Source organism: Macrobrachium rosenbergii, chromosome 9, assembly GCF_040412425.1.
Source record: "Macrobrachium rosenbergii isolate ZJJX-2024 chromosome 9, ASM4041242v1, whole genome shotgun sequence".
In the NCBI taxonomy this organism is placed as follows: domain Eukaryota; kingdom Metazoa; phylum Arthropoda; class Malacostraca; order Decapoda; family Palaemonidae; genus Macrobrachium; species Macrobrachium rosenbergii.
The window spans coordinates 42,867,745-42,891,001 of record NC_089749.1 but is presented as its reverse complement, the minus strand read 5'-3'; the positions used below and the strand labels follow the sequence as shown (position 1 = coordinate 42,891,001).

Genomic DNA, 23,257 nt, shown 5'->3' with positions numbered 1-23,257 from the left:
CTAATGCTTGTTTTTATGCATCATGCTCCTCATGCTTGTTTTTTATTCATCAGGTTCCTAATGCTTTTTTTTAATTCATCAGGCTACTTATGCTCCTTTTTTAAACTCATCAGGCTCCTGTTTTTTTATTCATCAGGCTCCTTATGCTTGTTTTTTTTATCCATCAGGCTGCTAATGCTTATATTTTATTCTTCAGGCTCCTTATGATTGTTTTTCATCCATCAGGCTCCTAATGCTTGTTTTTTATTCATTAGGCTGCTAATGCTTGATTTTATTCATCAGGCTCCTAACACTTGTTTTTTATTCATTAGGCTGCTAATGCTTGATTTTATTCATCAGGCTCCTAATGCTTGTTTTTTTATTCATCAGGCTCCTTATGCTTATTTTTTATTCATCAGGCTCCTAATGCTTGTTTTTTACTCATCAGGCTCCTTATGCTTATTTTTTATTCATCAGGCTCCTTATGCTTATTTTTTTATTCATCAGGCTCCTTATGCTTATTTTTTATTCATCAGGCTCTTTATGCTTATTTTTTTATTCATCAGGCTCCTTATGCTTTTTTTACCATGTTCCTTTTGCTTGTATTTTATTGATTAGGCTCCTAATGTTTGTTCTGTATTCTTCAGGCTCCTAATGCTTGATTTTATTCATCAGGCTCCTAATGCTTGTTTTTTTATTCATCAGGCTCCTAATGCTTGTTTTTTCATTCATCGGGCTCCTTATGCTTGTTTTTTATTCGTCATGCTCCTTACGGTTGTTTCTTATTCATCATACTCGTTTTGCTTGTTTTTTTATCAGGCTCTTAATGCTTGTTTTTTTATCAGGCTCCTTATCCTTGATTTTTATTCATCAAGCTCCTAATGCTTGATTTTATTCATCAGGCTCCTAATGCTTGTTTGTTTTTATTCATCAGGATCCTACTGCTTTTTTTTTTATCAGGCTCCTTATTTTATCAGCCATCTTAATCATTCGTGCCTATTGAAGAATGATTTTAAACAGTGGCTGCAAATTTGGATACAAACGATCGAGTTTTGTTAAAGATGGTGTAATAATTGCATGCAACTCCCCATGCTAGAGAGAGAGAGAGAGAGAGAGAGAGAGAGAGAGAGAGAGAGAGAGAGAGAGAGAGAGAGAGAGAGAGAGAAAAGGTAGTAAGGTGAAAATGCTCTTTGTTATTAAGTAGGATTATTTAACTGTTTCTGTACATTAATTATCGCTTTTATATACGCATCTCTCAGTATGTATATGCCTATACGTGTGCATTAGTGAAAAAACCATTAGTTTATATATATATGATAAAACCATTATATACATATAATATATATATATATATATATATATATATATATATATATATATATATATATATATATATATATATATATATATATATATATATATATATATATATATATATATATATTACACATATACAAACAAACGTCCCTTAATATCCAATTCGCTCTACCTCGGAAATAATATTTTCATATACGTTACTGAAGCGGAATTTTTAGGTGATAATAAGTTCGTCGTCCCGTGGGCTCGAACCAAGGAAGACAAGAACTCAGGACTACAGTGACGCCTTTACCCACACGGCCAACTCAGTATGTATATGCCTACACGTGTGCATTAGTGAAAAAACCATTATATGCATATGTTTATATATATATATATATATATATATATATATATATATATATATATATATATATATATATATATATATATATATATATTATTAAGCTACAAACGTCCTTTAATATCCAATATATTAAAGGAAGTTTGTAGCTTAATGCTTGTATATGAATCATTCATGATGTATATAAATATATATATATATATATATATATATATATATATATATATATATATATATATATATATATATATATATATATATATATATATATATATATATATATATATATATATATATATATATACATATATATATAAACATACATATGATGGTTTTTTCAATATATATATATACATATATATATATGTATATATATATATATATGTATATGTATATTTATATATATATATATATATATATATATATATATATATATATATATATATATATATATATATATATATATATATATATCGGAATGAATTACGGTCGGGGATATTACTATATGGCCCAGTTCTAGTATTTGCTAATAGGGCCGCAATTTTTTCATAAATCAAAAACAGTGTGAAAAGGAGGTGGAAGGTCGCCTGATAGAATACCTGATATACACTGATTTACAGAAGAACCACTCTGCAACATGGAAATTTGTTCCCCAGATAATTAAGGTATTCTTGACTGCAACAGTTCGTCAGGTTTGGAATTCAGGCAACTTGTGTTGGAGAATAACTTTCACTAATCACATACATGGGCATCGACTCCTGGAATGCAGAGAGATGTCTGATGGGAATAAATTACCTCGATAGCCCTATCATATGGACATAAATAAGAAAAGCAAAGATTCGAGGAGGTTATTAATTCACTGATATATATATATATATATATATATATATATATATATATATATATATATATATATATATATATATATATATATATATATATATATATATATATATATATATATATATATGTATGTATGTATGTATATATGTGTGTTATATATGTATATATGTATATGTATATATATTTATATATATATATATATATATATATATATATATATATATATCACTGTCAAAAGAGAGAATTAATTCATTAATTCACTGAATTCAAAGGGACACTTGACATAATTTCACTGCACTTGTAAAGAACAAGGAGAGGGATAATTGAAGAAGAAAAGTTTGAGGTGAAGAATAAAGCTTAATAGCAGACTCCTCTCTTTTACCAGACGTACCTTATACAATTTGTCTCTGCTTTTAGCACAGCATGAGTGGGCTCCTCCCTCCATCAGTAGAGTTGGCAAGCTGGCTGAATGGTAGCTTCACTTCAATCATCAATTGAGTGAAATCGGGATGCTGCCCTTTGGGATGCTCTGTAAGGTCGGAAGAGCCCTTCCTTCTGTGATGGTTCACTCAGCACTGACTCCTTGGCTCCAAAACAACAACTCTTCTTTGGCCAACAAGATGCTCTCGAGCTGTTTTTTCCTTTGTACGACTTCCTAGAACAAAAGAGGGTCCACAGTAGAGAGAGAATAAAACAAGACTTTGGTAATATAAGGACATATGCACATGTTCTCTCTGGGGAATAATTTAATACAGGGGGAAATTTGGGCTCGACTTTTCAGCCCATAAAGTACCACTTTGCTCTATCATTTTATTTGCTTCTTTAAAACTGAAAATGTTCAGTTTCTTATCAAGCCAAAAGGCCTGATATTTATAACAATATATATTGTCTTTATATATATATATATATATATATATATATATATATATATATATATATATATATATATATATTTTACATATTTTCCCTGGGTTTATGGTATTCTACAGGCCGGCAACGGTGACTTTATTCAATTGGCCATGGAGTCCTGACTTGCGTAAAGGGAAATCGTAAAAAAAATAAGAAAAAGGGGAGAATTTAGGAGCTGAAGGCTCTACTTCATAAGGAAATGTTACGTAAACACTTGGGCTAAATTAAAGAATTATATTTACAAAAGCAAGCATTTGAAGGGAAAATGGATAAGTAAATTGAGAAAAGGCTTGCAACGCCTGAAGATCCTTCTAAGGGAGTCTTGATTAAAGGTAGGGCACAGGCCAAGATGAGTCCACTGCGAATGGGTCCCTCTTAGGGGAAGCTGGTCTCTGACGAAATAAGGGCGAGGGAAGATCACACGTATGGCGGTTCTCTCGAGGATGACTGGAGACTGGAGTCTGGAGTCGGGAGTCGGACAGGGATGAAGGGGGAGCTCTCAGCAAAGTTACCGCTCGCCCGCGTGGAGGACTCTTACTGCGTCTGCATGTCTTATGCTCCCACAATTAACTGCTTGTCTTCTCTCCCATAACTAACTAACTACTACTTACTGCTCCTTTTCCTTATAAGGCACGCGGCCAGGGCTATGAGTCGGGTGCAAAGGATGAATCACGGCCAGGTGTTCAGCGAATCTGGGTGGGTGGGCGGGGCGGGCTCTTCCCAGGTCCTGCGGGTGTAAGACAATTCGGGCAGCTTAATTTGCCTTTAGGAAGGCCGTCTTAAGAGGATTAGTTGGGATAAACCCTCTTAAAAGGGAGTGGCATAAAATATCCTCCTGGCCCCTGTTATCTGTGTCATCTCAGTATCTGTTCCAGGTAAAAAGGGACACATCGGAATGTTGATAGCGGGCTCTGATTTCTAGTCAATAAACAGAGGGGTAAATTAGGTTGGGGGGAGGTGCATTGTGCGAGACTGCTGAGTTATTATAATAGCTTCCCATGGAAGAAAACATACGAGCCTTCATTTGGGCTTGTATGTTGATATCCAAGCAGTCTGCACAGCTGATTTACTGTATTCTTCTCCCAACAGGAAATGGAAAAACTTTTACTTTACTCTGTCCTCACGCAAAATGGAAAATACTTCCATCACATTAATACTAAAGTACTTTAACATGGCCCTAGAGCTGCGGACTGTCACTCGATGGGCCGGAGTTCAATTCCCGGCCAGCTGATGAAGAGTTAGAGGAATTTATTTCTGGTGATAGAAATTCATTTCTCGCTATAATGTGGTTCGGATGCCACAATAAGCTGTAGGTCCCGTTGCTAAGTAACCAATTGGTTCTTAGCCACGTAAAATAAGTCTAATCCTTTGGGCCAGCCCTAGGAGAGCTCTTAATCAGCTCAGTGGTCTGGTAAAACTAAGGTATACTTAACATGGCCCATTAATTTCTTCAAGTTTACGGTATACGTTACTTTAAGATTACGTGGACAAGATAATTTTGAGGCAGGAGGCAAAATTTACGAATTAATTTACATATAAGTTCTTTAATTCTAAATCAACAAGGCATGCGGTTAGTACAGTCTGCCTTGAAGAGGCTGTGTAAATGATAAAACAGCGTTTATATTTGTAAGTGACATCCCCTTTATGTGATACTGTAATGACGATACATATTCGCATTGGTAATTGCTTCGCTAATAGTTCAACGCATCGCCAACTTCGACAGTTGATGGCCGACCCTCACACTGAGGTGTTTGACAGTTGTAGGCGAGCGAGAGTATTCGCGAGTTTTAACTCGCTAACCTTAAACTACGCTAATTTTATGCGTCCACTGCCCACACTCGCGTACGAGCTATTTTTCTTATGTATTCCATTTCTTGATCCAAATGCTGAGGACTGACAATGCTCAAAGCTCGTAAAAACAGAGGAAAAAATTGATATTTTGATACTGAGGTGATGGCCTGAATAAAAATGGACATCAGTTGAGTTGTTGGTTGGTTTCCTGTAAATACTGAATTTGCACTGAAATGGTTCTCTATGTATTAAAACATCTAAGAAAGGGAGGCAATTGTCTTTTTCTAATTCTAAAGTAAACTTAATGGATGATACCTGGTTATTCAAATTAGAGAGTAAATCATTTACATCAATACCAGCAGGCAAAACAGCTAAAATATCGTCAACGTATCTATACCACTTTAAAGGAGTATAAATGATATTAGGTAAATATCGTTTTTCAAAAAATTACATTTACAATTTTGAGAGGAGTTGGGATAAATTTTTTGTTACAGTGTAAGAAACATTTTATATTCAATTCTCTCTTTCTTAAATAGCTAATAAAGCTGAACGAGGAGGGGCGGGCCCCTACCTATCCTGTGGGAATCTATTCTTTATTAATTTGGCTGCGTTATAAATTAGTCTTTGCAGCTTCTTCGTTAAATAATTTGGTGTATCATTTTAGAGTCGCTTACAGCAATCTACTTTTGTGATAAAGCAGTTGGGTACAAACATTCTAAATGCATCCATTTTGGGAATTTCTTGATGAAAGCTACAGTTCTTAGGTGACAATGTCCTATTTTCATTACAGTGAGTATTTGATCTGTCATATTTCGGTTTTCATGAACTCTGACTCTTAGGTATCTCATTGTTTTAACAGTCTGCCCCTCTGCATCATTTATTTTTGCGGTTTGAAAACAAATTTTTTCAAGTTTCTATTTTGACATTAATATACAATGTGTTTTATCTTGATTTAATTCCAGTCTTTCTCAGTTTATCTAAATCTTTACATCCCTCATTATGTTCCAGGTTTCTGCCCTTATATCTTCATTGCTGTTCATAATTAGGTAAAATTGCTTGTCGTCAGTGAAAAGTTGCATTTACGACATTTTTTATGTATACATTAATAATATTGAACGTTAGGAATGAAATCGGTCCAAAGACACCGCCTTGTGGTACTCCTCTTGGAAAAGATCATGAGGCAGGTTTATAGTCTTCGACTTGTACTTTAAGGCTCCTAATGGTGAGGTAGATCTTAAACCACTCTTAGTGTATCATCTTCATTGTCCATCCATTTTAGGACTCGTACCATAAGCTCATGTACTAGTGTCAAATGGTGCACTTAGGTATAACAACAATATTGCACAACGCACATTATTATTAATAATATTGTTTCAATGAAATAATTTGTTGCAAAAGTTGACAACTTTTCTTGCAAAATATTGCTGCTTTCAGTATGTTCAAGAGCTGCTGTTTACCATGGCTTCAACTGTTTATTATAGCAATGACAAATCTGGTATTGGTCTAACAATTCTAACAATTGTTCATCGCCTCTACTCTTTCTCTCTTTGGATAGTAATAGTCTTCTAGGCTTTTGTTTATCATTTTATTGTACAACTTGATGAGTTCATGAAAGTTTGCCAGCAAACCATAGGGAGATATTTAACTCAGTATAAGTCGCTGAACTGACCAAAGAAAATCGTTGGTTATATGAGTAAAACATCATTCTAAAATATGTATAATTTGCCCCTGGGGTACAAGTCTAGGGGAAGGGCGCTTAGTGCAGCGTTAAGATGCTGAAATTTCAATGTTTCTTTTTTTCGAATGGGAACGTTTGACAAGATAGTCATATATTATTATATATAAATGGAAAGATTTTAAATAGAAAATAACGAAAAATGTCGTTTCCCCTCCGTTGTGGGGTTGGCGTAGGGTTATTGTGGCAAAAATGCACATATTTAGGAACCCAGTTATTTACTTAATAAAACTAAAAATCTCTGTGTTTCATGAAGACGAATTTTAATTCTGTCCCTCCATGTTGGATTGGCGTCAGTGAGGTCAAAATGGAAAGTTTTAAGTGTATTGTATGTGACAGACGATTGGTGGTGGCATATAATACATGGTTGTGCATTTGTATTATGTGCTTGTTGATAAGCAAACACTTTCAGTGCAAGAGAGTATAATATGACTTCAGCACTCTGGTTCTCAATTTGTTTTAATCCAGACACTTCAAACTCTGCAAAGGCACTTGACTTTGAACTTGGTTTCTCTCTGCTCTCAAGAGAAGGGTTTGATACCTGAGGGATTACTTATGTCTTTCTCAACATCGCTTCTATTGTACCTAAATACATGTACTTTGTATTTTGTGCTTGAAAGATTGGCAAAAATATGATGGAACTATTGTTGATCCACGTGAGAAAGTTGTACTGTAGTGAACTAATATAATGACGAATATCATCCTCTGGTCAAAAAGACTTTAAGTCTCTGGCCGGCTGATCTTCATCACCATGGAATCCAAACCTACACTAGGTTCACCATCCCTCGTCACTGAAATGAAACAAACGATTGTTTAGTACCAAGTGCTTCCGAGGAGATGGAGTTAAGGGGCACGCTCTGTTGTTATTGACTGACATTACCAATTCTGTTTTGTCCTACGACTTTGGCCCTAAAACCACAAAATGTGTAAACGTCCTGGGTCTCAGCAAGTATTTTGAGATGAGATTGCTAGCCCTATTCCCTTCCCCTGCAGATATGACCCACTTCAGTCGACAGACTACCAAACATTTCATTCACTGCTTAAGACAGCACAGGCACATTAAGGCTTATAAACATGCCCCTCGCTCGTGAGGTGACAAATTAGGTGTGAAAACATGACTTTTGAACACCACTGAATTGAAAGCTTATCATCTAGAACTAATTAGACCTCAGCTTCGTGTCAGCTTTCTCAATCAGGATATGACACTCTCTATTTTTGTGGGTTTCCTGTATGACATTCTCCTACTGTATTGGGAGTGCCCCATCTCTTTATCATAGACACACCTAACACCTACCACGCCACCTCATTTGTAGTAAGTCTACAGAGATCATCATTTCATGAACTACCGGGCTCAGTAGCTATTGACCCTGTACTACCATCTGATCTCCACAACTTTCTTTGCTTTAGTTTTTTTTTTTTTTTTTATTCGGAAAGTTTTCGTTTCTTAGTTGGGTCCATGGCAATGTCATTTCCATGGGTATGGAAAATGCAACAGAAGTATGGAATGGGATCAACTGGCTTTAATGAGGACTCACACTGTTTTGTACCATCATGATTAGGGGAAACTTTTGTAATCTTATCTTACCTGACCTCACATAATTCTAGTTCCACACACAGTTAACTTCAAACCTCGACGTCATTATTTCCCCGTAAATACATTCACCCTCTGGATTGCATTGTATCCTTCTGTGGATTTGCCTTAACGAATCAAATGTTCTTCAGATCAGCTTCCCATCAGCCTTCATGTCTGATGTAGCTATAGACATATATTGCAATCGGCAAGTAAAAGAGACATAGCTCAGTTCCCAGCTATCTTCTTTGCAAGAGCTACATGGTCTAATTCAAACAAAGTTCTGCTGTACTACAAAAGAAAACAGTTTATTTCACTTTGAAGTTACACACACTTTAGGTGTCTTCAAAAAAAAAAAAAAAAAAATAGGAGAATGTTTTCCACAACTTCACAGACAGGTTCTCACACAATTATAGATATATATTGTCAGGCATATGGTAAATATACTGTAACTAGCGAAAATGAAAAGTGGACTACCAGATAATTCTGTTTGGTTAAGAAAAAACACAACAAATCTATTCATAAATGTTCCAAAAGAAAACTGAGAATACTGTACTAACCGGTGAAATGAACAGCCAAACAATTCCTTAGTAAGTTTCCTTACTTTTGGTACCTCATTCATACCAAGGACTTGAGAATCTGATTTGATACTCTTAGATATTTGCACCTCTTTCTTCTTTAGCTCGTTCAGCAGACGTTGGAATCCATCCAGTGACAGCTGACAACGAGGAAACATGACGCTGTGAAACTTCCTGCAAAATCATAATGAAACTTATTGAGTATTTTTTAAATTTAAAATTCACAGGTAGAATTTCTCCCAAAGCTTAGTATGAAATATAAGTACAAGATTTGAAAAATTGCTCCTAATACCACAGATACTTGCATGTTTGGTGGATGCAAAGCCTTAATGAGACTACAAGCAATGGCGACGTCATTATCGCTGATGTCTGAGAGCCAAATGGTGCCACTTTCTTTCTGTACTGGCTTCACTACAGGCAGTGGTTTCAAGAAGGATGGTGATACTCCCTTCATTAAATGAATCCCTGCCGAAGAAGAAAATAAACAATTGTACTACTTAATTAAAGAAAGTAACATAGGGTGTGAATGGTTGGTCGTGAACATAAGCACTCTTTGAATCAACAGGGGAATTGGTCTTGAAACGAAATTATTAAAATTTACCAATATAACTCAGATGTAGCTTCTTATCTAGCTCTGCAATGCCTTTGCAGATCGATTTAGCCTGCTCATCACTGGAAATAGTTAATCTAACATCCTCCAGGTCCTTGGGGAGCATTTCAACGTTGTCCAGGTTCCCAGTGAAGCGAATGACTCTGCAACTGGGATGAAACTTAGAGATGTATTTCAAAGTAAAAGAAGTGTTTCATTGCTAATACATCATAAAGGGACTTAATTGTACAGTGTAATTTCCTTAAATACATTTAAATCATTGTGGCATTCTTACTATTAGATCGCACATTGTTTTATATTTTTGTCAATAAACCATCAGACAGTGCATTATAAGAAAACCTTTCGTTAAACAGTTTCTCCAAATATTTGGTGGACAGTCCATTATCTGGGTTTTTCCAATGGTTATTCAGGAGAAGCTCCACAGCACAATCCCGCTCAGCCAGCTTCTCCACCAGGGTGTCCAGTTGCGGAATGTATTTAACTTCATTCTGAAGTATAACCATCACAGGTGTATTGGGTGCCAATTTCTTGAAGAGTTCAATGGCTGCAAGGGTGTGTCCATCTCTTATCACAAGCGTCTGAGAGGAATATAAGATCATAATTTTGTGCATAAATTTCCATATGTGTGAGAAATATTACGTCAAAGAAAAAAATGAGCAGAAATTTATATTTGCATCACATGATAGGAGTTGCCCTGAAGAATAAAGTAATGATAATAGTTGACAAAAAGTGTAAGAATAACATTACTTGAACTATCACGTACTCCAGTTTGAGATTATGGTATTAACATTCCATTTTAGTGTGACAAAACAGACAATCAAGGAATAACTCAGCATTTGAAAAGTTTGATAGATATGAGAGCAAGAATTTTTCACAAAGGAAATGAGTAAGGCTCAAATTGACTGTGTATTTGCATAGACCCCTAGTGTTTGTCAGCTTGATCACCATATAAGACCAAGAAGCTAAACTATATTAATTAGTACCTGATTTTATGAATTCAGTGATAATTTTTTACTCATCATTGGCAGTTAAACTTGAGATGACCAATCCCATAAAAAGGAAAACTTCTTACTTCCATTCTTCTCGCCTCCTCCAAAACTGAGGATCAGATATATATATTTGAATGCTCAATACAAACCAAGACCAGCCTCCTACATATTCCACAATCATAAGGAGGAGTGCAGATGTTTGTTATGGCAGGACATCTTTTAAAGATGAATCAAAATGCAAAAGGCCTTCAACACTGGCTGTGAAGAATACTGTAATAGGCAATAGCATGTCATGCCCTCAAATATGGCTCTGAATTATGATAGCTTCAAAAATGCACATTAAAGGTGCATGAGATGAATAAAGATGGATTTAGGAAGACTGCATATAAGTTTGTAGCTAGGCTACAGAGTTATTTCAACAGACAAACTGAAATGACTAAATGAAGCAGACTTTGATGAATCACCAGATTTACTCGTCATGGAAGAGTCTTAGTACATATTCGAATAAGATGACATTATCGCTTAGGGAAAAAGTATTGGTAGATATTGGCGAGATGGTGAAGCTTTTGGAGTGACACTTAGAGGATCATAGGCTAAGCTCAGTGGAACACTAGAAACCAATTAAGAGGTCTAGTGGGGTTATCCAGAGACTTAGGGGCTACAAGACGGCCAAACAGGCAGAATAACAAGAGCAATGTAGGTGCTTTATATGTCATAGGCCAGGACACTTAGCTAGACACTGCATGCCTATTAGGAGTAAGGGTCAGGGAGAAGTAGACTGACAAAAATAAAGACAGGTGCTTTATGTCACAAACCAGGACGCTAAGCCAAAAATTGTTTTCTTATTAACAGTGAAGACCAGCAGAAGTTTAAGCAAAAGGTAGTCAGGCTATAGTAATGGAAGAGCTAAGGGAGGCGACCACTATCATGATTTGTGAGAATGTCGATGAATCCTAGGCAGATGGAGCTGAAGTATCAGTTGTATTAGAATCATGCAGATCTTCAGAGCAGACAAAGAGGCACCCTAATTTACAAGTTAGTGGCAGGTATGTAAGCAAGAAGGTAATTGTACTATGAGATACAGGTTGTACAAGTGCAGTTGTACAAAAAAATTTGATAAATGAGGAGCACATGATTAATAAGGAATGGATTTGTGTACTCACTGATAGGAGTATCAGCAGATATCCATTTGCAAAGATTTATGTAAATACTCCATATTATGAGGGATAGTTACTGTAATGTGCTTACATAAACCTATTTACAATCCTTTGTTTGGAAATATTCCTGGTATAAACAACCACAAAGAAATCATCAAAGCTGAAGTAGGAATGGTTTGAAAAAGCTGCAGGGTCAGAACACCAAATTAAGAGTGCAAGTTCAAATCTTTTGTGAGTGGAAAATGAATGTATAGGGGTGGATAGATGATTTTTTGCTCTCATGACATTGGCTATGTGGTTGCCAAAAGAAGAAGCCAGAGGAAAGAAATGGATGGATGGATTTGGAGAGGGTTAGTACCAAGAGAGCAGCATTTGTGACCAAAGCCCAAGTTCAGAAGGAGAAATTAGAAACACAGCATGAAGCTACAAGCAGTAGCTTCTAGCATCCCAGATGGAGGAGCAAAGCAGCTGAAAGAAGCCCAGGAGAAGGATCCTAGCCTGGCCAACCAGTGGGCGAGAGCCAAGATTAATGTAGAATGTAGGACTAAGGGTGAAAGAAGTTCTAAGTTTAAGGTTATCAATGACATTTTATGGGGTCTTTCAGGGCAAATTGATTGGAAAAGTGTGGCAAATCCTAGTGCTAAAGATACATCATGCCCATGCCCAAGGTCCATTTTTGGTGATCATCTTGGAATAAAGAATTATAACCAGCAGTTTTCATGGACCAGAAGTGATTGCAGATATCACCAGGTTTTGCAGGTCTTGCAGAGTTTTCCATAAACTTTACTGTATGCCATAAAAGCACGATACCATTGAGAAAGGTGCCTATGATGAAAGGGACATTCAAGAGAGGAACTGTAGACTTGACTGGACCTAGATTGCCAGTGTCAGAGAAGGGCTACAGGTAAATCCTGAAGGTGGTAAACTTCACTACAAAGTATACAGAGGCAGAAGCACTTCTTAAAATAGTAAACCAAGAAATTAGCAGAGGCACTACTTGAAGTTTTCAGCAGAGTAGAATTTTCTATGGAAGTTCTCATTAACCAAGGTACTCAGTTTACTTCCAAAATGATGAGGGAGGTGAGCCATCTGGTGAGCACCAAGCAGCTGTTAATGGCTCAGTATAATCTGAAATTCAATAGATTGTGTGAAAGAATCAACAGCATGCTAAGCTTACACCGAAGATGTGCCAGGAGAGACCAAGGATCAGGACCGTTATTTACCATATCAAGACATACAAATACTGTAGTCAAACATCAGATTTTCACCATTCGAGCTACTGCATGGAAGGACTGTGTGAGGTCAAATGCAGATTCTCAAGGAATTATGGATTGGAGACTGTGAGGATGAAGTGTGCAACACCCTCCAATGTGTGCTGAAAATGAGAGATGTGTTGAATAACAAGAGAGAGAGTTTGTATGCTTCACCTGGAAGCCAGAAGTGTCACTATTGCAAGAGGACTAGAGAATATTGGTTCAAGGTGAGGCAGAAAGTGTGATTGGTACTATGAACAGAGGCAAACAAGCTAGTGCTGCAGTGGAGAGGGTTAAATGAAGTCCATGGACTGCAGAGCTGAGGTCAATGAAGAACTGAAGATTATTCACATGAACATAGTAACTGGCTACCATGAGGTAGGAGCAGGTGAAATAGCAGCAGCTATCATTGGAGAAGAAAGATGCCTGAGTGTGACCATCAAGGAACAAGCTAAAGAGGACCAAGTAATTCTAGACAAGGGCTTAATGGAACTCCAACTGTAGAAGGAAGAATAGATTTACTAAGATCTCAACTTTTACTGTATGCTACCCAGGAACTGATCCAGGAAGAAGTTGAAGAGGTGCTTGAGATAGGAATCAATGAAAGGTCAACTTTTGCACACTGTTCACCAACATGTAGTGATGGTGAGGATGAAGGATGGATTAAACAGGTTCTGAATGGACTGTCATCAACTTAATTCCATAACCAGTCAACATTGCATTCATGGGAGATCCCAAGGCTATGATGGTAAAACTTTGCAGTGACAGATTTTTCAACAAGGGGGGGTTTAAGCAAGAGATATTGACAGATCCTGATGGAGGAAGCATCAAAGAAGTAGATGGTTTCCACAGTTTCAAACAAATTTTACTGGTTCAAGATTGGATTAATGAACTCAGCAGAAGTGGCTTTCAACAGGGTGATGAAGAAGATGCTTGCTAGAGCTAAGAATGCTGACCATTTTATGGATGATGTGTTGACCTATACCATGTCAAAGGAGGAACACATCAAGGGACTCAAGGACCTATCCCAGAGGGTGAGTGAAGAAGGACTGTCCATCTGACCTTCCAAGTACTACACTGGATACAGCAAAGTGGAATTCTTTGGACATGGGTCAAGCTGCATGTCAGATTATTCCTAGGTTTAACAGATAATACAGTAAGTTTATCAATAACTACACAAGCCTAGCAGGGTCATTGCTCTATCTAGTGTACAAGGTGGAGTCAAAGAAGGCCCAAAAAACGACACTTGATAATAAGAAGCAGGTGTCAGAAAGTGTACTGATACTACAAATACAGTACCAGGCTTCAATAGGTCTTTCGTTGTGAGGACAGATGCATTCAATATGGGACCAGGAGGCAAACTACTATAAAAGGTTATTGATGGGACATTCCCAACTCCTTTGGTAAGTAGGAAACTGAAAAGAAAATGAGTTCAGAAGGAGTGCTTAGCTGTAATGTTTGCAGTCAAGAGATTCCATCTATACCTGTATGGAGTGGATTGTATGACACAAACCAACCACAAGCCACTTGCATACCTTCAACACTAAGAACGAAAGTTCAGGGATCATGAGATGGACCATACTGTAAAGTCACCACATCGGCGTCAGCGGAGTGCTTCACAGGCGTCATTAATTAAGTCTCCGCTGAGCAAGTTTTCTTTGGTGACTTCCCATTTTCTTCACACTCAATTAGTCACGCCTAAACGTGCCAGGTCACGCATTTTCTACCATTTCAACTTTATACGTATTTGTACATCTGTCATAAATTATGTATCATATGTCTCTTTATTCGCAGGCATCAAGACTGTATCCATATCGAAGTTCTGTATGTTTTTGTATTGTAAATTGTACTTGTTCGCCGCATATTATTGTTAATTGTTTTGACCTCAGGTCACGCTCAATGTCATTGTCTTCCGCGGTTCGGCGCCAGTCGGCCGCTATATAAACTGCCTGGATCTGTAATAAAGCAGCAGTAACTTTTACCTGCTCATTTCTTTTGCACCTCTTACAATACCACTCTAGAGGTAGCCTACAGGTTTAGAGTGGAGACCATTCCAGGGAAAAAAATTGTGAGATAAAGTCTCTTAAATGGGGGGGTGTTGTCAAACCATAGTTTATGAAATTTTCATTATCCCTTGCATAGTTCCCCTAGCACTGTTTTCTGTTGCAGTCTCGAAAAGATAAAAACTCATTTTATTTTAAGTTCTAGATTCATTAACTGAGTATATGTTCCCTTCATACATAAGTTTAGTTTGCAGAAATGTGTATTACTAAGGTGTTGGTGGGGGTAGTATTAATGTTTAATGATATCACGAATGTTAATGACAATTTTCTCAGAGATTGTATATAATCTGTTGTTCAAGATGTTTACAGATTGCCTGAGCTGTTCAGAATTACTTATGTTCTGCTTAGTGGTATCACAGATAGTAGGCTCGAATGCTTAACTGAGCAATGAGGGTAACTGTATTTATAGTGGTTGAGGAAGACAGCAATCAATAAGATGGCACAGGAGACCAACACAAGACAGCCTGCCTCACTTCCTTCCTGACATCTCACAAAGAAAAGAGGAACTCAGAGCTTCGTTTACAAGGATTTATTTTAGTAGCAGCTCAGAGCGAAGAGCATTCTGAGAGAGAGAGAGAGAGAGAGAGAGAGAGAGAGAGAGAGAGAGAGAGAGAGAGAGAGAGAAGAAGAAGAAGAAGAAGAAGAAAAGAAGAAAAAATAAAAATAAAAATGTTAACAGAACCCACCAAGCAAATCCAATAAAATATATATATATATATATATATATATATATATATATATATATATATATATATATATATATATATATATATATATATATATATATATATATATATATATATATATATATATATATATATATATATATATATATATATATATATATATATGTATGTATGTATGTATGTATATATATATACTAATAATAACCTATTTTTTTTTAGAAATATGCTCTCCATTTTATGGAAAAACCTGCATGGTATGGGCCTTTCCACACAATTTAAAGACTGCATTTTTACACCTGTTTTCTTCAGTTCAGTGGCTGCATCTGTATATACATTACAGTTCAAGGAGCATTTTGCCCTCTCACAAACATTTAAGTTCGAGTAAGTGGGCATTCTCATTGCTAGACTCAATTCCCACTGATAATGACAGGTATTGTAAGAGCAAGTTGCTGTTGGAAGTAGAGGAATAAGACTTGTGCCTTCTCATATGAATGGGTTAAGTCAAAAGGAGCCTGAAGTAAGGCACTAATATAAAGAACGTATAGGAAGGGGAAGCGAACAGATACCCAAATCAAAATGTACACGTATCAACCTTATTTAATGAAAAAAATCGAAGTATCATCTGCACTCTTTTCAGGAATAGATTAATAGAAAAATCGTTACATTCTCCTGGAAAATGAGAAAGCGATTAAGACCTTCAACTTACCCCTGATATGTGTTCTGCAATCGAGGTGGAAAGTAATGCGTCACAATCTGCCTCAGCTAACAGGTCAAGCCACTGAGAATCTTTGATTTCAGATTCCTCTAGAATATCCACAAGCTCAGTTCCATACTTGTGAAGAGCTTCTTTATCTTTAAGTGCCAATAGTCCTGATAAATGAATCAAAGTATTCTGATAATGAGGTAAAATGCTGGGATTTAAATCTTTTCCATCATTTAAAAGAGTTGCTAGTACACCCTTCAGTGTTTTTGGTGGTTCATCTTCCACTTGGTATGCAACTGATAACTCGGGGAATTTTTCTTTGATGGCTTTTAGTTCTTCCTTGCATCTCTGAGCTCTGTTCTCAACTAAGCAGGCATATATGTCATTGGCAGCAAAGAACTCCATTATTGATTTATGAGGGACAAAAGATTAAATTTACAAGGACCACAGTCCACATTATAGTTATCATGAACAGCAAAGAATGCACCACGTATTTCAACAAAAGGCAGATTCAGTTTCTTACATTCATCTTCCAGCTTCTTGTAACACTTGTCACTCAACTCCAGACTGTGTTGCTTGTGCGTCTCTAAAGAGATCTCAAAAATTATATTTAATAATGTGTCCATGGACACCTCAATGGAATCTGAGGATACCTTAGGTATCCTGGAAACAACACGACCCTTTAGGAGGTTCAGGACAGCAACATAAAGTTGGGTAGCAGAAGTAACAGAGTTGACAGTCTTTGAATCATTAGCCCAGAGGTATGTTAAAAGGGTTAGGTTAAGTGGAAGACGATAATGTTCCTGCAAGCGGCACTCTGAATGCTTCATATAGTCCACCAACTTACTCGTGTCTTCCTTACTTAGGCCTTCTTTGACCATTTCATCATGAAGCTTTTGGACAAATTCCACTTTTCTTTCTGCAGGTACCCCGTTGATCTTGATGTGAACTTTAGGGAGCTCGTTCCACAGTGTTTCTGCAATCTTGATTTTCTGTGGCCGAGTTGTCATGATGAACCGGAATCTGTTGCCTTCCATTTTTTGGCAAATTTCAAGCATTTCAGTAAGAAGCTTCGCAGAGTTTTCATTCATCTCATCCAGGCCATCAACAATTATGAGGGTCTTCTTCTCCAACACAGAGCGCCGGAAATCTCTGTCTGTCATTTCGTCCGAAACATGCGGCATTAATGAAGTCAACAAATCCATAAAGTTAGAAATATACCTGCTCTTACACTCAACATAAAGAATTAAATCATATTCTTCTAGCCCTGTAATAGACGGGGAACTCTTAGCAACATCTAATTTAGCCCAGTCTGCCAAAATAAACTTAGCTAAAGTGCTTTTTCCAGAACCTGCTTCACCCTGTATTAAAATGATCTTTGGCACTATGCCATCTTCATTTGTCTGGCACAGCAAACTTTCATGTCCAACAGTAACATAAGAGCTGCTGTCACTGTTTGGTTTCAATTTCATTTCAAGCCTTACGTAGACCATGTCGATATTTAATCTCTCTTTCCTAGATATCCAAGAAGCTGGATCTACATTAGATAGCGTTTTAAAGGTTGTCTTCAAAGAACTCACGCCTTTCTCTTCAACAAGCTTTTCAAGGTATTTCCGATGCTCTTCCACCATTACCTTATAATCCTTTATTTCATATACGGAACAGGGCTTTCCTTGATCTCTTCAATTTTTGTATTCATGCGTTCTATCATACCCTTTATTTCATTCTCAGGCACTGAATAAACTTCCTTTGCTTTGTTTAAGACATCTACCAACATTTGCTGAAGGTTAGCAATTGCATCATTCATGGAGGTCTCATCTGTAACTATATCGTCGTGCATGACCTTATTCCGGAATTCTTTGATTTCTTTTACTATTTTCGTCGTATCAGGGTCACAAAATTCAGTACAAGTGTAGGAAATGCATTTGTACAGTAAAGTCACATCAAATTCGTCCCCTTTTGGGTTATCTTTAATCTTTGCTTGCATGGTATTATCAAACAATTTGTTATACTTGTTGTTGCTCCATTCGAGTTTTTTTTTTACATGATGCTCGAAGGATACTGTAGGGTCTCTTTCGCAACCCCAGTTCAATATATGGTATAGAACAATACGAGCTTCACTCTTCACAATCTTTGTAACTTTCAAGCATAAGTGGTCTACGCTATCCAGCCCTCCAGCGCTGCGTTTTGATGTCATTTTATGTTGCAGTGCCAGCTGAAAGAAAATGATAAGAATATAGATCAATAAGAGTGTCATCTTGAATGTATCTTCAAAGTGTATCTTAAATTAATAATGAACTGTTCTTTGTCAATTCTTAATGAACATTCTTCAGTGTCAGGAATGCCCAATCGTGTTATTATAAGCATTAGTCTACTCACCTTATGTTACTATTCCACTCTTAAACACTTCAGACCACAGTATTTGAATGTTTTCAGGCATTATGGGCTATACTCATGGATATAATCTACTTAGGGCTGAGTGGCGCATTCAAGAGATTGAATAGGGCAGAATACAGTGATGATTTTCAAACAGCATAAAATGACTCTTATTCTGGGGACTTTTCCCGAGCCATAATTGGATCATTTTTGACTGAGAAGTCTTCAGGCAAGCAATGAAAAGCCAGTATTAGTTAATTGCTTGCTCTGCTCTTAGTCTTGCCTCCAATATTGCAAACAACATGAACATAAGAGTTATAAATAAAACTACTAATTTTTGTAAAGAATGGAATGAATTCATTTCATTCCCTTCTTTTCAAAAAGTCTACTATTTTCCTTGTTTACTTTATGTAGCACCACTTAATATTTCATTAGGAAAATGGGAGTTTTCTCTCTCTCTCTCTCTCTCTCTCTCTCTCTCTCTCTCTCTCTCTCTCTCTCTCTCTCTCTCTCTCTCTCTCGTTGAATCATTTGTGGGATAAGAAAACGAGCCTCGAACGGTGTGTGGATTGGTTGATGTTCGCAGATGATACATTACTAACTAAAGATAATGAAGGAAATCAGCAGACTCGAGCAAAAAAAAGTTTGAGAGTTTACAAGAAGAGAAAATTAAAGATTAAAAGGGGTCTAGGGTAAGGTTATGAATGAGGGTAACGGGAAACCGGAAAGATGGTGCAATTGACATTAACAAGTTCAATTTGACGATAGGCGAATGTCAACAATTGATTCACTTGGGTATATAGGATTAAATGTACTGGATGGTGGTATGATAAGAGCAGAGGCAAGTTGCAGAATAACTGAGGCAACCAAGGGAGCCGGGTGTGTGCAAAAGATTGGAAAGAGAATTAGAAGTCCTGTGGAAGCCAAGGAAGGAATATATGAAGGACTGTAGTGCCAAATCTGTTTAGGAGGAGAAGTGTGGATGCTGAATGTAAATGAAAGGAAAATGGTGAAGGCGCTGATATGAATTGTTTGCATGGTTTATGTAGGAAAAGAATATCTAAAAAGGTGAGAAACATAGAACTGGCAAAAAGTTTAACCTAAGTTGAAGGATGGCTCAGAATATTTTGAGATGCTTTGGTCATGTGGAGAGAATAGGAAATGATAGGCTAGCGAAAAGAGAGTACTATATTTCGGAAGGATTAAGGGCGAGGGGGAGAGAAAGACGAAGAAGTTATTAACCCAGTATGTATCCACCTTTGTCAAAGTCCAGGGTAAACTCATGCTAAGAAAAGATGGGTGGTGGCAATCTGATTGTTTAACTTCGGACCTACCTGTTTCATGACTGTTTACGATCAAATGGCAAACAAGAATTGTGCATATTTCATGTCTTTCCCCAAAATGAAGCTACATTGAGGCCCATTATTCAGCACCACATTGCACCTGGTTCTACGATCATGTCTGATCAATGGGCTGCCTATCGAAATATTTATAATTGGACCATGTTCAGTTACATGCATCAAACCATTAATCATGAGCAGAATTTTGTTGATCTGGTTACAGGTGATAATACTCAATGTATTGAGGCACTCTGGGGCCATGCCAAGACTGAAATCCTGAGAAAAATGCGTGGCAGTTCCCTAAATTTGTTGTCAGGACATTTGGCCGAATACTGGTGGAAAAAGCCTTATTTAAACACGCCATTTTGTGAGATTGTAAAGTCCCGCTCAACAGGTTCTCTATGATGAACATCCAGTTTTCTGCGGTGCCTTCACAGGCGACCTAAGGTCGCATGTACACAATCTTATTATCATTATTGTGAATTGTATAGTTATTACCTGTTCATTTGCCCTTGTACCACATATGTGTCAGGGTATTTTTATGTTCAACCAGTTCTTGTTAATCATCATGTTTTCTATATGTACCTGTCCTGTTTTGTGTTTGACCTCAGTTCACTTGTAAATTTTTGTACTCGCGGTCTCTGCGTATATGCAGACATCCGCACGCCGCTTTATAAGCGGGTCGCTTCATCAATAAACCAGTAGTACTTGTCTTCCTGCTCATTATTTCGCACCTCTCTCACAGTGGTGACCCCTGGAATGGTTCCCCGAGCCATTAACGGACCCAAACAGCGACTTAGTCTTGGCCCGATGAACCAACCCACGCCCCTAACAGACTAACTACGGAGCTCTAACAAAGTGTTCGGGCGTTACCGACCCTCGTCAGCTATACACCAGCATCATTAGCAGACCCACACGGCACGCTCCCAAGCGTGTATTGACTCGAGTGTTCCCTCACACTCCAAGTGAGAGCGTGGAATGAGCATGGACACAGACATCCCCACCCACATACAAATTACCGCAAACTTCTTGGAGGCAGACATCTCCTTCGCGCAACCCCCTCCCGCGCGCTCCTCCACGCCGGTGCCCGCTCCCCGCATTAGGCCTCTCCTGACGGACCAACCAAGGACAGCCCTCAGCATAAAGCTGCCACCTTTCACCAATCAGAACCAAGCGTCCTGGCTCTACAGAGTCGAGGGGCAATTCAGGGTGGCAGGCCTGACCAACGAGGTGTTGAAGGTGGACTTTGCCATCAATGCCCTACCGGAGGAGATATACAAGAAGGTTGCCCTGTGGGTGACGACAACAACGAGCTTTCCACCCTCCAGGAGTTAAAGGCCACTCTCGTCGAGACCTGCTCCCTGCCTGTCTCCGAGAGAGCCGCCCGCACCCTCGGCCTCGCCATCAACCCCCGGCAGGACACGAACCTCTTGGAGAAGTGGCATGTCCTCCAGGACCTCCTCCTCCTCCCTGAGACTGACAGCAGCGGCAGGCGCAAAGAGATTAGCCTGTCGAGGGAGATCCTCTTGCGGCAGCTACTCCCAGAGGTCTGTGGGCAGATCACAGAGCCATACACCCTGCTGGTCGAGAACCTGATCAAAGTGGCGCAGCAGCTGATGGACTCCACAAGGGCAGCGAAGCGGGCATCCAAGCCCACACGCCCCATCAACTGCCTCCAGCCGGAGGACCCCACCACAGAGGGCATCAACGCCGTCGACAGGAGGAGGCCACCCCACCAGCAGAAGAAGGAAAGGTCGGGACTTTGCTATTACCACCAGAGGTTTGGTAAAGCTGCCTGAAATTGCGATGCCCCCTGCCTTTTCTCCCCTCCAAAAAACAGGGGAAGTGGCGGCCACCCTCACAGGCCACCATGGCAGCAGTATCCGAAACACCCAGTGGTCCCTGTGCACCAGTAGGCTTCTATGTCCGCGACACTGTCTCCGGCAGGATGATGCTGATTGACACTGGGGCCATGCGGTCAGTGTTCCCGCCTTCCAGAGAGGACCACAGATGCCTGCCGGACCCGGCTGCCTCACTGACGGCCGCCAACGGGTCCCCCATCCTCTCCTATGGCACCAGGCCCCTGTCGTTCTCCATCCTTGGCCGGAGGTACGAGTGAGACTTCAACATCACAGACATTAGGACCCCGCTCCTGGGTGTGGACTTCCTTGCCCATTTTGGACTGGCAGTCGACGCCGGCCATAAGTGCCTGCTGGACACCGAGTCCTGCCAGCCCCTGCCCTTGTCACAGGGCCCCAGGGAGCCCACAATCTGTTCCATCGCTCCCCACCAGTACAGCTCCCTCCTGAAGGAATTCCCGGAGGTGTTCAAACCCAAGCTTCGTCAGGTGCCCGGGGCCCGTGCCAAACACGGAATATATCATCACATCAAGACGAGGAGTCCCCCAATGCACACAAAGTTCCAAAGGCTTCCCCCACAGTGCCTTCAGGAGGCCAAGAAAACCTTTGCCGAGATGGAACGGATGGGCATATGCAAGAAGGCTCCCAGCCCATGGGCCTCCCCCCTTCACATGGTACAGAAAGCAGACGGCACCTGGAGACCCTGCGGCGACTACAGGCGGCTCAACCTCGCTACAGAACCCGGCCACTACACTCTACCAAACATGCAGGAACTAACGGCCTCCCTCCACAGGGCCAAAATATTCTCAAGGTTAGATCTCTTGAAATCATATTTTCAGGTACCAGTAGCTCCAGAGGACATCCCCAAAACCACCACCGTCACGCCTTTCGGATCCTACATCTTCGCCTTCTCCACCTTCTGCCTGAGGAACACAGGGGCGACCTTTCAGTGACTGATGGACAGCATCCTGGGGGACCTGAACTCCTGCATCTGCTATGTCGATGATATCCTAATTTTTTCCAGATCCCACAAGGAACACCTACGGCACATCCGGAAGGTCCTGCAGTGCCTGCAGGAGAGTGGCCTCGTCGTCAGGTTCGACAAGTGCACCTTCGGCATCAATAAGGTGGAATTCCTAGGCCACGAGATATCCCC

At 39.0% G+C, this 23,257-nt stretch overlaps 1 long non-coding RNA gene and 1 pseudogene across 1 annotated transcript; both read right to left on the bottom strand.

Annotated features, from left to right (window-relative positions):
• Positions 1 to 2,352: 2,352 nt before the first annotated feature.
• Positions 2,353 to 3,137, bottom strand: LOC136841737 (uncharacterized). Its single transcript, XR_010854073.1, has 2 exons — positions 2,874 to 3,137; positions 2,353 to 2,397 (listed from the first exon to the last, which is right to left on the bottom strand). It is a non-coding gene; the product is annotated as an uncharacterized lncRNA (long non-coding RNA).
• Positions 3,138 to 6,971: 3,834 nt separating this feature from the next.
• The window catches only part of LOC136841736 (uncharacterized), a 42,750-nt pseudogene continuing 26,464 nt past the window's right edge, over positions 6,972 to 23,257 (bottom strand).